Source organism: Oncorhynchus mykiss, chromosome 4 (genome assembly GCF_013265735.2).
Source record: "Oncorhynchus mykiss isolate Arlee chromosome 4, USDA_OmykA_1.1, whole genome shotgun sequence".
Classification (NCBI taxonomy): Eukaryota; Metazoa; Chordata; class Actinopteri; order Salmoniformes; family Salmonidae; genus Oncorhynchus; species Oncorhynchus mykiss.
Genome location: NC_048568.1, coordinates 6,517,152 through 6,529,455, shown reverse-complemented (window position 1 = coordinate 6,529,455; position 12,304 = coordinate 6,517,152). Strand labels below are relative to the sequence as shown.

The 12,304-nt window shown below is 42.0% G+C and overlaps 1 protein-coding gene and 1 long non-coding RNA gene across 3 annotated transcripts in view; one reads left to right on the top strand and one right to left on the bottom strand.

Annotated features, from left to right (window-relative positions):
- LOC110521998 (protein eva-1 homolog A) overlaps nt 1-12,304 on the bottom strand; it is a 160,330-nt gene that overhangs the window by 35,511 nt on the left and 112,515 nt on the right. The window lies entirely within an intron of this gene.
- LOC110521999 lies at nt 4,696-9,394 on the top strand. Its single transcript, XR_002473249.2, has 3 exons — nt 4,696-5,393; nt 8,271-8,719; nt 8,859-9,394. It is a non-coding gene; the product is annotated as an uncharacterized LOC110521999 (long non-coding RNA).

Here is a 12,304-nt window from a genome sequence, read left to right as displayed (position 1 = left end):
TTTCGAATCCCGTTTCAAATCCCGCAGCCAGAACCCAGACAAATCCCTCAGCCAGGACCCAGACAAATCCCGCAGCCAGATCCCAGACAAATCCCTCAGCCAGGACCCAGACAAATCCCTCAGCCAGAACCCAGACAAATCCCTCAGCCAGGACCCAGACAAATCCCGCAGCCAGGACCCAGACAAATCCCGCAGCCAGGACCCAGACAAATCCCGCAGTCAGGACCCAGACAAATCCCTCAGCCAGATCCCAGACAAATCCCTCAGCCAGGACCCAGACAAATCCCTCAGCCAGAACCCAGACAAATCCCTCAGCCAGAACCCAGACAAATCCCTCAGCCAGGACCCAGACAAATCCCGCAGCCAGAACCCAGACAAATCCCGCAGCCAGAACCCAGACAAATCCCTCAGCCAGGACCCAGACAAATCCCTCAGCCAGGACCCAGACAAATCCCTCAGACAGAACCCAGACAAATCCCGCAGCCAGGACCCAGACAAATCCCTCAGCCAGAACCCAGACAAATCCCTCAGCCAGAACCCAGACAAATCCCTCAGCCAGAACCCAGACAAATCCCTCAGTCAGAACCCAGACACATCCCTCAGCCAGAACCCAGACAAATCCCACAGCCAGAACCCAGACAAATCCCACAGCCAGGACCCAGACAAATCGCGCAGCCAGGACCCAGACAAATCCCTCAGCCAGATCCCAGACAAATCCCGCAGCCAGGACCCAGACAAATCCCACAGCCAGGACCCAGACAAATCCCTCAGCCAGAACACAGACAAATCCCTAAGCCAGAACCCAGACAAATCCCTCAGCCAGAACCCAGACAAATCCCTCAGCCAGAACCAAGACAAATCCCTCAGCCAGAACCAAGACAAATCCCTCAGCCAGAACCCAGACAAATCCCGCAGCCAGATCCCAGACAAATCCCGCAGCCAGAACCCAGGGTCTTCTGATCAAATCACTAAGGGTTCCTGGATACTGTAGTTGCAGATAGTCATGCTTTATCAAGTGTGGCCCTATGTAATCATGGTTTCAGTCAAGTTTGGCTCATCCATTCTTTCCTGGTTTTCTGAGGAAAAAAACATTGAGGCATGACAAGGTGAAAAGTGCATAGTTTCTAGGCCTCTCTACACTAATATAGCAAGTTACCACAATGGTTGAAGAATGGCAAATCATGTCTGTGACTTCATAGGGTCATTGCGTCCAGCTCATTTGTGTCTTTCTGGCTGGTAGTACAGGTACACAGTATATATGCAGACCAAATAATAAAATAAAACAACTTCCTGCTTTTACCTTTGGGAACAGGTATACTCAATATGGCGGCCAGTCCACCCATCACGGAACGTACAGTCTATTCTAGTCATTCTATTTCTATGAGTTTAGACATGGTATAAAGTACGCCTATTGAGAATAAGCCTAGACCTAGCAACAGTATAATCACAGTCACATTCAGAGCAGCACACACATGCAGACCACATCCCCATAAGATTGCCATTCAGTCCAACAGGAGAACCTAACTAGATACATTTAGAGATGACAACATTCTCATATGTCTTAAGCCTTTAATGACATGGCTCCAATTATATCTATAGTTTCCTTATTTTAGGATGTGCGAATTGTTTATCAAGTGCTGTAAGTCAGCCATTTATCATTTAACCCCCAGGTAGGAACTCCAGGGTGTATTCATTAGTTCACACCGTAGGGAAATGTTGTGCCACGGAAAACATGTCGCACAGAAAATGGGAGGTTCATATTGGACAAGATCAGCCCACTCAATTCAGTTTGGTTCTTAGTGAATCCACCCCATATGTATGTCTGAGGTTTATACCCCAGGTATACTTTAAAATAACACTAAGTACTGTAACAGCTGTCTCCTATCTCTCCCATCCACCTCTGGTTTATGTCTGAGGTTTATACCCCAGGTATACTTTAGAATAACACTAAGTACTGTAACAGCTGTCTCCTATCTCTCCCACCCACCTCTGGCTCTGCATCCTGTCGTTAGACGAGGTAGGTAGATAAACATTATCCTAAGTGATGTGGGTTCCCCCCTAATCAAACTCCTACAGCCAGACATGGTCGTACCCATAAAATGTATTAAATGAGCCATGTTTAATGAAAGTAGGTAACAGCAGTGTGTGTGTGAACTGTACACAACAGTAAAAATGTAACATTTACCGACAATGTGTGTGTGAGTGCTCATCTCCTAAAATGTGTGTTTGTGTGTGATTCTGAGCTCACCGCTTGAAAGAACATGTGTGTGTGTGCTCAATGCTTGAACATGTGTGTGTTCTCTGCTCGCTTACGTATGTGTGCTATGCTCCTCTAAAGCCATGCCACACTCCACAGTGTGTTGACGTTATGACTGGGTAAGCTTTTCCAGGTATAATTACAAAGCCCAAAATCTGTCCTCACCTCTAACTAATGACAACGGGGAGGTCTTTGTTTAGTCCTTCACTCTACTGTCCTCCCTGGCACTGTCCTGTATACCCTGTCATTATACTGTCTCCCATGTTACCGTCCTATAACAGAGCTATGCTAATACTCTTTACTGCCTTTATTAGAGCCAACTCCTAAAACAGATGTCTGTGAGCGGAGCTCTGCGCTAACACAAGCTATGCAAGCAGCTGGTTTTGATCAAGGAGTGAGGAGAAGCAAGGACATAGGATCAGCCTACGTATGCATACCTTATGTTAATTGATTTAACCTTTAATTAACTAGATCACATTCTTATTTACAAAGACGGCCTACCAAAAGGCAAAATACCTCCAACAGGGACGGGGGCTGGGATTAAATCAAATAAATAAAAATAACATAAACATCGGACAAAACACACGTCACGACAGGAGAGACAACACTACATAAACAGAGACCTAAAGACAACAACATAGCAAGGCAGCAACACATGACAACACAGCATGGTAGCAACACAACATGACAACAACATGGTAGCAACACAACATGGTAGCAGCACAAAACATGGTACAAACATAAACATTATTGGACATTATAACATCACAAAGGGCAAGAAGGTAGAGACAATAATACATCACGCAAAGCAGTCACAACTGTCAGTAAGAGTGTCCATGATTGAGTCTTTGAATGAAGAGATTGAGATAAAACTATTCAGTTTGAGTATTTGTTGCAGCTCGCTCCAGTCGCTAGCTGCAGCGAACTGAAAAGACAAATGACCCAGCGATGAGTGTGCTTTGGGGACCATTAACAGAATGTGACTGGCAGAACAGGTGTTGTATGTGGAGGATAAGGGCTGCAGTAGATGTCTCAGACAGGGGCCAGTGAGGCCTAAGAGGGTTTTATAAATAAGCATCAACCAGTGGCCCATACATGCTCGATACAGAGTTTGGCAGGACCGGCACAGTTTGGGAGGTCTACTTGGCACACAGTCTCTCTCTTTCCTACTTTAGATCCATCTGTGGCTCCTCTCTTCTATGGTTCTTAAACAGCATACAGCACAATACACAGAGTGTGTCCGTGTCCTCAGGGCTCAGCAGAGAGATAAATAGAGAGGGAGAGAAAAAGAGAGAGAGAGAGAGACACACACTTCCCCCACACATATACTTTTATTAGTGTCTTTAAAATAAACACCTGCTACCAGGCTGCCAGTCCCCCCCCAACCAACAACTGATCTGAGTGCAGTTCCTACAAATATGATGAGATAATGGAATAGCGTTAACCCAGTTTCCCCCACAAACACAGAGCAGTGAAACGCTGATCTGAGAGCAGTTCCTACCACAGTGATGAGATAATGGAATAGAGCTAACCCAGAACATTGAAATGCTTGTTCATCTCCTGATGTTTCAATTACCACTGTGACATCTCCATTACACAGATTACAACGCATTGGGAATCAAGGCCTCCGAGGCAACCAAAGGACAGATTGCCCCGTTAAGTCTATCAAAAGTGTGCGAGTTTGAGCAATAAAAGCCACTCGGGAGACATGACCAATATGACCAATATATATTGTCCTGCTAATAGCCCATCCTAGAAACGTTGTTTGCAGAATTCACAGCCTGTTACGCTTGTGAAAAACAGGGTTAATAATAATAATACATTCTCCCCCTTCCACTTGTTAAAGGTTCCAATTGATAACCTAACAAAGTAATACATTTGACCATACAATTCTCCCCCTACCCTCCTTAGCAATAATCTATTGTCCTGCTAATAGCCCATAATGGCGCTGTACAACGTGATCGGTCGGGAGTAGGCTACAGTACTACAGTAAGAACAAAATAATCCTGACATTTCCACACCCTAATTACAGTACTAACCCTGGAACGGGTAGCACCATAGAAATAAACTGGGTGTCACGCCCTGATCTGTAACACCTGTCCTTGCGCTTGTCTCCACCCCCCTACTGATGTCGCCCATCTTCCCCACTTATCCCCTGGGTATTTATACCGATGTTCTCTGTCTGTGGCCAGTTCGTCTTGTTTGTCAAGATTACCAGCGTTCGTCCTGTCAGCTCCTGTCTTTTCCCAGCCTTTCTTTTCTCGTGTTCCTGGTTTTTGACCATTGCCTGTCCTGACCCTGTACCCGCCCGCCTGACCACTCTGCCTGTCCCTAAGCCTGCCTGCCGTCCTGTACCTTTGGTCCACCTCTGGATTACTGAACTCTGCCTGTGCCTGACCTTGCCTGCTATCCTGTACCTTTGCTCCTACTATGGATTATTGACCCCTGCCTGCCTTGACCTGTCGTTTGCCTGCCCCTGTTACTTCATTGTTACTACATTGTTACTTCACAGAGTCTGCACTTGGGTCTTACCTTGATTCCTGATACTGGCTTGTTGAAAACAATGTCTATTTTGTCTGTTCTCTTTGGTCGCAAAGTCTTTTCTTCAGATAAACAGCACATTTTTGAATGGTAACTGTGTTAAGGGTGGAGTTTGGGGCAGGGTGATGAGTATTGGAAATATGTGACTTTCAGTTTACAATAGGCCATAAGTATACAGCAGATCGCAGATTGTCCTCACTTTGATTATGCTGTAACAACATGACCAGGATCTCTATCAATTTAAGTGAGCAGATTAGGGCTTTCAGGAGGAACGGAAAATCTACCCGAGACATTTAAAAATACTGGTAGCCTTGGGGATTTTGGTCACAGACAGTGCTATTCACAAACACTATCATCAGATGCCTGTGTTAGACCGAACGTGCTTTACAATACTGTAAAGTAGGCCTAATACTGCTAAGGTACATAAAATATTGTAGCCAACACCTCACGGACTGTTATGTGTTTCACAATAATTCACTCTTGCCTCCTTTTTCAGGTATCATGGCTCGAGATTTCTTTGAGGAAGAAATAATCACGAGATATGCTGGACCCTCTGTCAGAGAGGTGTTTCTGGGTACACATCGTTTCTTTCAAGGTAGGATTATAGCAATATGTTTTTATGTTTAGGCCTATTTACATGCATATCTCTAGTATTGTTGTCACGCCCTGACCTTAGAGATCTATTTTATGTCTCTATTTTGGTTTGGTAAGGGCGTGAGTTGGGGTGGGCATGCTATGTTTTGTGTTCTATGTTTTCTATTTCTGTGTGTTTGGCCGGGTGTGGTTCTCAATCAGAGGCAGCTGTCTATCGTTGTCTCTGATTGAGAACCATACTTAGGTAGTCTTTTCCCACCTGTGTTTTGTGGGTAGTTTTCTGTTTTTGTGTATTTTTTAATCTCTACATGTAGGTCTCCTGATTTAAACCCAAACAAACTAGTTTGGCATCAACTGGTAACATTCATCTGTAACTCTGCCAAGCCTACACGCAAAATGAACTGGTGAAGGCTATCAAGATGTTTTGGCTTCAGAAATTGACGATACAACATTGCAATTGATCATCTCTGCAAGGTTTTACCCGTTGTTGTGGAGCTGGGGGGAAGGGCAACTAAAATGTAGTTTAAATGTCTTTTTTCTCATTAATGAAAACAAAAAGATGTTAAAGAAGAACTGTTAGGGCCAAATTGGGGGATTTTCACACCTACAGCAGACGGGCTATGAAGAGTTGCGTGTCAATTCATAAACCATGTGCAATGGAATGTCTTCCCAACTATTTTGCAATGTATATGTCTCTCTGACATTTAGCAGTTGCATGAGGTCTTGGGATAGAAATGTAACACTTTAGAGTACTTAATAACCTCTCTGATCTCCCCATCCCGGATCCGGGATCGTGAATACAGACTCAAGCTCATTACCATAACGCAACGTTAACTATTCATGAAAATCGCAAATGAAATTAAATAAATATGCCATCTCTCAAGCTTAGCCTTTTGTAAACAACACTGTCATCTCAGATTTTCAAAATATGCTTCTCAACCATAGGAAAACAATCATTTGTGTAAAAGTAGCTAGCTAGCGTAGCATTTAGCGTTAGCATCCAGCAGGCAACATTTCAACAAAAACATAAAAGCCTTCAAATAAAATAATTTACCTTTGAAGAACTTTGGATGTTTTCAATGAGGAGACTCTCAGTTAGATAGCAAATGCTCATTTTTTCTAAAAAGATTCTTTGTGTATTAGAAATAGCTCCATTTTGTACATCACATTTGGCTACCAAAAAAAAAACGAAAATTCAGTCCTCAAAACGCGAACTTTTTTCCAAATTAACTCCATAATATCGACTGAAAACATGGCAAACGTTGTTTAGAATCAATCCTCAAGGTGTTTTTCACATATCTCTTCGATGATATATCGTTCGTGGAAGCATGGTTTCTCCTCTCAATCAAATGGAAAAATACTTGCACCTGGCTTTGCGCACCAATTTCGACGCAGGACACCAGGCGGACACTTGGAAAATGTAGTCTCTTATGGTCAATCATCCAATGATATGCCTACAAATACGTCACAATGCTGCCGACATCTTGGGGAAACGGCAGAAGGTCTAAGCTTATTCCTGTCGCATTCACAGCCATATAAGGAGACATTAGAAAACAGAGCTTCAGAAATTCTGCTAATTTCCTGTTTGACGTTTCATCTTGGTTTCGCCTGTAGAATGAGTTCTGGGGCACGTACAGACAATATCTTTGCAGATTCTGAAACTTCAGAGTGTTTTCTTTCCAAAACTGTCAATAAGATGCATAGTCGAGCATCTTTTCGTGACAAAATATTGCGCTTAAAACGGGAACGTTTTTTATCCAAAAATGAAATAGCGCCCCTATAGATCCAACATTAAGCATCGAATACATTGCAAATTGGGGGATTTTCACACCAACAGTGGCCGGGCTGTGAAGAGTCTATTATCCTGCTAATAGGAAACATTGTTTGCCTGATGGGCTAGACCTGCTACAGACCTACAGTACTACAGTACACTAGTGAAAAGCAAGTTTTCAAAATGCCTTCAACTGTCCATCACTACTGTAAATAAATAATAAATAAGTAAATAAATTGTTTACATTCTTTATTGTAACCACAGTCACAAATCATTTTTAACTACCTTTCCAATTACTTTTATAGTTTGTGATTTACATATGTGCGCTTTTCATGTCATTTGTAGTCAGTAATATGCTACAGTCCAGTTACAGCCTCTTCTGATCAAGTAGAAACCAAAAAAATGTGCAGGGCAGAGGAATAGCAAATCTTACACTATTGTTCAGGAGGAACAGAAATTTGCCTTATCAATTGAATCCTACAGACGAAGAACCACATATGTGACATTTAAATAAATAAATGAAAGAGATATACACGAAAAATCATTATTGGACACCCTTTTTCTATAGTGAACCGGTTTCACAAGCTTTCCACGCGCTAATTAACAAACATTTTAAATGTAAAGATAGGATCTCGTAGAATAACCGTTTATGTGCACCACTCTGAATGGAAGGACAAGCGCACAACGTTTCCGTTGCTAATGAAAATCGCCGAAATGTGGGAAAGAAACGTTAAAAAAAACTAAAAGAATGGAAAGACAGGCAAAGGAAGATCTTACGGGATGCAGGGAAAACCCTATACAAATCGTAAGGGTCAAGAAAAAAACTGTCCAAAAGAGGAATGTAGAAGAACTGTATATCAAACAATCAAGCTACCTAGCTATAGAGTACAGTAACTAACATGTATGGTCTGGGTTGTCTCATTTGTAACTATAGAGAAAATATATTAGCTAAAGTTCGTTGGCTACTAACTTATACATTATCGTTACAAATGTTATTGCTAGATTATAGAAGAAACATAGCTAGCTACTTTTTTTCCATCCACCGGATGATTCGACATGGCTACAGTAGCTAGCTAGTTATATGTAACGTTACACTGTATCCTGCAGGGATTGCACACCGAGGGTCCATTGAGGTGGCAAGCTGCATATTGAAGTGGGTGAAGACAAAATTAACTGCCACTCACCAAACCAGAGGTGCGCAAGTTGATCATCTTCAGTGACAGATGAGGGGGCAGAATAACAACTGGCGGATGCTCAATCTGATGTCGATGCTCGTCTCTTTGGGTTACCTTACCCAAGTTGAGCAGAAGTCCATGGTCTCTGGTCATTCTTTTCTTCCTTGTGATCGATCTTTTGCCACCATCGAGAAGAGGCGCAAAGTGTCAGTCCTTCATACACCTGATGATGTTTCAAAGATGACACTTGAAGCACAACCAGCAAAACCATTCGAGGTGATGAGGATGCAATGTGAAGACTTCAGGCACCTCCCAGATTCTGTCCTCAAGCGACCAACTGGACTACAGATCACGTCCGTGAGGTGGTTAAAAAAGTCACAGGTATTGCACAGAGAATAGTTTACTAACATCCCATCAACACGCAACATGTTGTTCTAGCGATAAGATATCCTAATGCTTGACTGTGAAAGTTGTTTATTGATTATGTCAGGAACTTCAAATGTTTCTGTTCTAATTTCAGTTGAGGATCCTTGGAATCTGTACGCCAGACAGAGCCACAGTCTATTTGAGGGATGGAAGTCGTGGCTGATCTCCAAACCAAAACAAGGAGCTACACCTCAACCTCCCTATTTTGCAAGCCACTACCCTAGAGCATATACCATATACCAAGATCTGATGAACATGCTCAACTACTTGCCAGCTGCTGCACGCTCTTTTTATGAATCACTGCAGAGTGAATCATTTGCTGTTAAACCAAGCTACATAATGAACCGTTTTTTTTCTGTGAGTTTCTGATCCCCTGAACCTGTATAGTATGTTGAATCTGAATACATTTCAGAAGACATGTCAGCCCTATTGTAGGAAATTCAATGTATAGTAGGTGTTTTCTATGTGAATCGATTTGTGTATGATTTGAACCAGCACAAAATATTGAATTAATACAATTTTAAGATGATGTTCCTAGTGTAGAAAATGTAATGAACAATGTGTTCTGTTGAGAATTATTTTGCGTGATCATTTGAACCTTTTTTTTTAAATCTGAATGAATTAAAAACAAATAAGTCATCACATACAGTATGTGAGTATTCATTTGATCTTGATTCCCTTTTTTTATACAGTACGTCTCTCTGTCACCACATTTAGCATGAACTCTAAGCAGTTAATACTCATTTACTGCTGTCACCTCAGTGCAGAAGGACATTTCTTGCCTTTAGCTTGGGTTTAACGCAATTCACAACGTAATTGCTGATCATAGTGTTAAACGCAAAGAGAATGGTTTTCTGAACGTTTTGTAATATTGACCTTCGGGACCTGCATAATGGACATGCATATTGGCACATCACATTGATCCCTATTTGATATTTACAAGTTGTGCTTGTTTTGATTGAATTCATTTAATTGTATTCTATTTTGTAGTTATTCTATGGTATGTTCACATTGAGGGCTTCATTTTAAATGACTCAACTTTTAAGAAAAGTCAGTGTTAAAGTTGATAGACCACCTTGAAATGAACCTCCATACAAAAGCATTAACTACATATTGCATTTAAGTTATTTACATGAAGGGCATCTGTACTTGAAAGTACTTAAAACATCATATCAGGTGTTAAAAAAGGACATCTTACAAGAGTCATGCAAAACGTCACATTTACTGTTCTTCCACAAACTGAAATCATCACTGGAGATATACTGTTCTTCCACATTCTAAAAAATTAAAACGGCAATAAAAAAAGTATTTTTTGAAATAACAAAAAAAAAATTGTTGTTGGAAAATATGGGTATGGTGAATTATATGTCAACCATAAAACACCTAATGTGGTACACACAATTAATAATATAAAAATAACTGATTATCTTCAAATGGAAAAATTGTCACATATATGGTTCTTTGTCTGTAGGATTCAATTCATAAACCATGTGCCATCAAAAATCTCTTCCCAACTATTTTGCAATCTATATGGCTCTCCTCCAATAATTACATTTGGAGGATTGGATGATTCTAAATTAATATCTAAGGGTCATTTTTAGTTAGGGCAAATCTGATCTGTGAGAATATCTAAGTGGCTTTTATATAGAAATAAAATAATTAATACTAAATCGCTTTGTTTAAAAAGCAACAACATTTTGGAGATTATTTAGTTTTCAAATAACCGAAAGTGAGTGATTCTTGAACATGAGGTGAGACATTCTTACTAATTTGTAAATAATTAGTTTATCTTCATTAGACTACTTTGTTCCAATATTTCTGTCATTCAGTGATATTTATTCCCATAGTTATTTGTTATGAATCCATAGGCTATATGACTGAGTCACTCAGCTTGATGTAGGTGCTGGGCTATATGACTGAGTCACTCAGCTTCATGTAGGTGCCGAGGCTATATGACTGAGTCACTCAGCTTGATGTAGGTGCCGAGGCTATATGACTGAGTCACTCAGCTTCATGTAGGTGCCGAGGCTATATGACTGAGTCACTCAGCTTCATGTAGGTGCCGAGGCTATATGACTGAGTCACTCAGCTTGATGTAGGTGCTGGGCTATATGACTGAGTCACTCAGCTTGATGTAGCTGCCGAGGCTATATGACTGAGTCACTCAGCTTGATGTAGGTGCCGAGGCTATATGACTGAGTCACTCAGCTTGATGTAGGTGCTGGGCTATATGACTGAGTCACTCAGCTTGATGTAGGTGCTGGGCTATATGACTGAGTCACTCAGCTTCATGTAGGTGCCGAGGCTATATGACTGAGTCACTCAGCTTGATGTAGCTGCCGAGGCTATATGACTGAGTCACTCAGCTTCATGTAGGTGCCGAGGCTATATGACTGAGTCACTCAGCTTCATGTAGGTGCCGAGGCTATATGACTGAGTCACTCAGCTTGATGTAGGTGCTGGGCTATATGACTGAGTCACTCAGCTTGATGTAGCTGCCGAGGCTATATGACTGAGTCACTCAGCTTGATGTAGGTGCCGAGGCTATATGACTGAGTCACTCAGCTTGATGTAGGTGCCGAGGCTATATGACTGAGTCACTCAGCTTCATGTAGGTGCCGAGGCTATATGACTGAGTCACTCAGCTTCATGTAGGTGCCGAGGCTATATGACTGAGTCACTCAGCTTCATGTAGGTGCCGAGGCTATATGACTGAGTCACTCAGCTTCATGTAGGTGCCGAGGCTATATGACTGAGTCACTCAGCTTGATGTAGGTGCCGAGGCTATATGACTGAGTCACTCAGCTTCATGTAGGTGCCGAGGCTATATGACTGAGTCACTCAGCTTCATGTAGGTGCCGAGGCTATATGACTGAGTCACTCAGCTTCATGTAGGTGCCGAGGCTATATGACTGAGTCACTCAGCTTCATGTAGGTGCCGAGGCTATATGACTGAGTCACTCAGCTTCATGTAGGTGCCGAGGCTATATGACTGAGTCACTCAGCTTGATGTAGGTGCCGAGGCTATATGACTGAGTCACTCAGCTTCATGTAGGTGCCGAGGCTATATGACTGAGTCACTCAGCTTGATGTAGGTGCCGAGGCTATATGACTGAGTCACTCAGCTTCATGTAGGTGCCGAGGCTATATGACTGAGTCACTCAGCTTGATGTAGGTGCCGAGGCTATATGACTGAGTCACTCAGCTTCATGTAGGTGCCGAGGCTATATGACTGAGTCACTCAGCTTGATGTAGGTGCCGAGGCTATATGACTGAGTCACTCAGCTTCATGTAGGTGCCGAGTCTATATGACTGCACCATCAACTTGATTATTTAGCTGACATCACTTGCTTATATTCAGTCAACACATATATAATGGAATATAATCCAACATTTTAGTTTCTCTTAGAATAAAAACCTTAGTGTATTAAAGGTTTTTAGTATTAAACAACAGTTTTAGTAAGTAATCCTGACGAGTAGAAACAAACAGGGTGTGCGCGTGCAGGACAGAGGAATAGCAATTCTTACACTACACTATTC